This window comes from Pan paniscus, chromosome 10 (genome assembly GCF_029289425.2).
Source record: "Pan paniscus chromosome 10, NHGRI_mPanPan1-v2.0_pri, whole genome shotgun sequence".
Classification (NCBI taxonomy): domain Eukaryota; kingdom Metazoa; phylum Chordata; class Mammalia; order Primates; family Hominidae; genus Pan; species Pan paniscus.
This window is the reverse complement of record NC_073259.2, coordinates 18,476,383-18,481,332: the sequence shown is the minus strand read 5'-3', so window position 1 is coordinate 18,481,332 and position 4,950 is coordinate 18,476,383. Positions and strand designations below refer to the sequence as shown.

Below are 4,950 nucleotides of genomic sequence, written 5' to 3'. Positions count from 1 at the left end.
GTTAATAACAATATTGATATAGTGAGTATGAAACTATTATACACACGTATATGATAGGGTATAGCAAATAAGTAATTTTGTAATGATGTTTGAAACAATTATATATACAAATAGAACAGGTTAAACTGTGTTAAATTAAGTTAAAGCTGCCTCCTTACATATTTTAAGTTTGACCTAAAGGTTTCTCCTTATATAGTGAACTGTAACCTAACTGGATATGTAAACAGACTGTAACCTATCACAGGTCGCCAACTGTTGAAACCATGTTCAAACAAGGCAAACACTGAGCTGTAACCAATCCAGTTGTTTCCGTACCTCACTTCTGTTTTCTGTCCACCACTTTCCTTTTTCTGTCCATAAATATTATCCAACCACATGACAGATCCACAGTTGCTCCAAATCTATTCTGGATCCAGGAGATGGGAATGCTGCCTGATTTGTGAATCCCTCTTTGCTCAATTAAACTGTTTAATATGTCTAAAATTTTTCTTTTAACAAGCAAATAAGTAATTATGTTAATTAGTAAGAGTAAAGAAGTGCAAATATAAAACCAAAGAAGGTAGGTAAAGAAAAACTGTAATATTTTATTTGAATTAGAAATATGAGTACTAACTCATGAGGTATTTCTCTTTTTCATTAAACAAAAACTTATTTCTAGCTCTGTCCAAGGAACAGGGCTTCATACATTGACCAACCCAACAGCAACGAGGACCTCTAGTGCCAGATCGTGATCTGTGAAGGGCTCCTTGGGAAAATGGATGATTTCATGTCTGGAGCAGGAATGAGCCTAGAAGACCTTGTCATACTAGAAAACAAGAAAGCTACTAAAGTCTGCTGGATTAATGTTAAAAGGTCACAGGAACCAATTTGAAGGCACTCACAATAGCCAAAATGGGACATTATCAATAAGAATAATGAGTACAACAGACAGACTTAAATATGTTAAAATCCATAAGTTCATAATGATACTTTTAAAAAAAGTCTCATTGATCATCTCTAAAGGATAAAAAAGAACCAAATGCTTTTTCCAAAAATGGAAATGTGAGAGTTATATCCCATGGGACAATCCTCGGCCAGCAACATATAGGAGTCAGCGGTAAATATTCCCTTCTTCCCCTTCAAGTAGATGATTCTTAAGTGCGCTGCACATGACTTCCCAGACGGTCCCTGACAAGGATTAATCTCCAGTTCTCCACAGTGCCATCCACTCAGTAAGGTGCTCTTAAGTTATCTTTCCCTCCTTTCCTGCTTCATTCTTCCCTCATTCTTCTTTGGAGAATCATTTTCCAAAATAATGACCATCACACAAGCCTTGTCTCAGGCTCAGCACTTTGAAGAAACCTAAGCTAAACAGTTGGTACTAGACGTAGCTCTACATAATGGAATACTAGTCAGCCTTGAAAACAGAACAAGGAAATCCTATCATTTGCAATAACATGGATGAACCTGGATGACATTTTGTTAAATGAAATAAGCCAGACCCAGAAAGACAAATACCACATGAACTCACTTATATGTGAAATCTAAAAAAATCAAACTCATTGAGGCAGAGAGTAGAATGGTGAGGGGTAGGTGGATCATTAAAGAGGATGTCAGTCAAAAGATATAAAATTTCCATTTCATAAGAGGAATAAGTTTAAGAGATCTATCACAGAATATAATGATGTTAGATGGTGATGGTGGAACACGATTATGGTTATAACAACATGTGGTGTACTTGAAAATTGCTAAGAGTAGATTTTATGTGTTCTTGCCACAAAAAATAAGTATATGAGATAAAACATATGTTAATTCACTTGGAACTTAATGTCCTGATAAGAACACTTGGAGTCAGTCCTAAAATGCTGTTGGGATGACTCCTCGAGGCTTGGATACAGTGTCAGTCTCCCGTGAGATAGAGATGCTGGAATTGCCTCAACAGAGTATTGAGAAAGGTGTCAACAAGTCCAGAAAAGTATAAATATTAAAATCCTTTGTGATGTGAATCAGAGAACCTACCACCTGACTAGGTCCCCCAGGAAGGCCCAAGTAATAACCGGTACAGAAAGTAATAACAGTGGTGGTGAAGCGCCAGCATCTTTTGAGGTCAGCCATAAGTGTCCCTCAGTACATCTGTATATCACATTTGAAAGAAAGAGATTTTGCAATGGAATTGTGCTATTATCAATGGGGATGATAAGATTCAAGAATAGCAGAGACCAGATGGTGGCGTCTAATCTTAAGAGTCAAGAGGAACATAATTACTGTAATACAGACCAAAGCTAGAGTGACAGTCAAGGTTTCTTGACCTACTAGGATCTGTGGCAATGGCTAATAAGAGCAATACAGAAGGGCAACCAATTAGACTACTGCTTGGTTTATATGACCACACAAAATTTGAAAACTAGTGAGCAAAAGGCTGATGTCAGTCACCAAATGGGTAATTACAATCCTTTGTTTCAGATCTTAGGCCAGTTCTCAGAACCAAAGCCTACTGATTGAAAAGGAAGTCTAACCTCCTTGATAAGGAATCCTGCAATGCCACTGCAAATACATACAATAAGCATGCTTGCATTCCCTCCCCAAAGGGACCTGCAGCCTTTTCCCAGATACACTAGGGAAAACGGAAATACCCAGATTTTTGAGGGCTATTAGACACACAGTCTTAGCTGATAATTCTGCCAGGGGGCCTGAAATGCCAGCATAGTCCCCAAGTTAGAGCAGAAGCTTATGAAAGCCAGGAGATATATGGAGTCCCAGTCCAAGTCTATTTCACATGGGCTACATAAACCTACCAGTGATGGTTAGGCCCCTGAGTGCATAATTGGGATGGTTATAATTAAAAACTGGAAAAGTCCTCAGATTTCTCTCTTGACCTGTTGAATAGAGTTATTATGGTAAAAATGGCCAAGTGGAAGCCTCTAAGCTCACCCATGTCTTCTCTTCCAGCCATGATGGTATATCAGAAGGAAAGCCACATCTTGGAAAGAATTACAGAAATTAGTGCCACCTTTAAAAAAGGAAAGGAGGCAGGGATAGTGGTCTCCATAACATTCCAGTTTAATTTGCTTTTCTGGCCCTGAAAGAAAGAAAAAGAAAAAAATTAACTGGCTGCTGGACTACTACTATGAACTTACAGAAATTGAACCGTTATTGTAGTCCCATACCCAGCTGCTATACCATTGCCATTGCAACCCAGATACATTGCAATAGGGTACATGTTACTGAAATAGACAACACAGCTCTGTATTGCTTGGTCTACATTATTGAGTTGGCAAGGGCGTTCTTTTCAATCCTCAGCAAGAAAGAGGGCCAAATGTTTTTCAGGTTTTTGCTTTTAATGTGAGATGAGCGGCAATACTCCTTTACAGTTTTGCCCCAGGGCTCTGTTAACTATCCTACTCTTTGGCATATTTCACCACGGAGCAGCACTTTCACCTGACCCAGAACTCAAAGAGCTGAAGGAGTCTCCAGTCTGTACCTCCAAGACGACAAAGAAAAGAAGGAACAATGGTCATGCCAAAATGGGCCATGGCCACATGCAGCTTATTTGCTGCACGAACTGTGCCCAATGCGTGCCCAAGGACAAGGCCATTAAGAAATTCGTCATTTGAAACATAGTGGAGGCTGCAACAGTCAGGGACATTTCTGAAATGAGCATCTTCGATGCCTATGTGCTTCCCAAGCTGTATGTGAAGCTGCATTACTGTGTGGGTTGTGCGATTCACAGCAAAGTAGTCAGGAATTGACCTCGCGAAGCCCATAATGACCAAACACCCCCACCCAGATTTAGACCTGCGGATGCTACCCCACGACCCCCACCAAGCCCATGTAAGGAGCTGTTTGTTGTTGCTGTTGTTGTTGTTGTTGTTGTTGTTGTTGTTGTTGTTGTTGAGACAGAGACTTGCTCTGTCACCCAGGCTGGGGAGCAGTGGCGCGATCTTGGCTCACTGCAAGCTCCGCCTCCCGGGTTGACGCCATTCTCCTGCCTCAGCCTCCCGAGTAGCTGGGACTACAGGCACCCGCCACCACGCCCGGCTAATTTTTTGTATTTTTAGTAGAGACAGGGTTTCACCGTGTTAGCCAGGATGGTCTCGATCTCCTGACCTCGTGATCTGCCCGCCTCGGCCTCCCAAAGTGCTGGGATTACAGGCATGAGCCACCACGCCCGGCCTAGGAGCTGCTTTCTTAAAGACTGAAGACAGACTATTCTCTGGAGAAAAATAAAATGGGAATTATACTTTAAAAAAAAAAAATGAGCTGAAGGAGCTAAGGATCCACGCCAACAAGGTAAATCAGCAGATCAGTGATAATGTGTCTGGGTTGCAATGGCAATTGATGCCCTACACTGTCCTTTAGAGCATTAAAGGTGACTGCTTCTTCATTTCCACACTTAAAATCTTGAACAAATTTCTTTTGTGGCCAGCTGCAACCTGGAACCACACAAGGAAGGAAATTCTGAGAATTGTTTGACTTTAGCTGGGTTAAAACAGCATACAACCATGACGTCAACTTTCTTGAGTACAGTGAAAATTATCTCAGACAGTAGTTTTCAAATTTTATTGTGCAAAAGATTCACCAGACATTCTGATTGTCTGTTGCTGTATAATAATCCTCCTTCACACGAATGCCATAAAACAGCCATTTTATTATACCTAAGGATTCTATGGGTCAAGAATTCCGACAAAGCGCAGTGAGGATAGCATGTCTCTGCTTCACAATGTCTGGGGGATGCCACTGGAAAGGTTTAAGCAGTTGGGGATGTCTCAAATGTCTGCGGATGAAGTCTTCTTCACTGACATGTCTGGTACCTGGGTTAGGATGACTCGAATGTTGGGCTTAACTGGGATTATCAACCAAGCTTTTTCATGTGGCCTCTCCATGTGGCTTAGGTGTTCTCACAGCATGGCAGCCTTCTTACATGATGGCCCAGGGCTCCAAGGGCAAGTGTACCGGCAAACAATGCAGTAG

The 4,950-nt window shown here is 41.1% G+C and overlaps 1 pseudogene; it reads left to right on the top strand.

The window, feature by feature from the left end:
* Positions 1-3,326: 3,326 nt before the first annotated feature.
* Positions 3,327-4,950, top strand: LOC117975287 (small ribosomal subunit protein eS26-like; annotated as a pseudogene).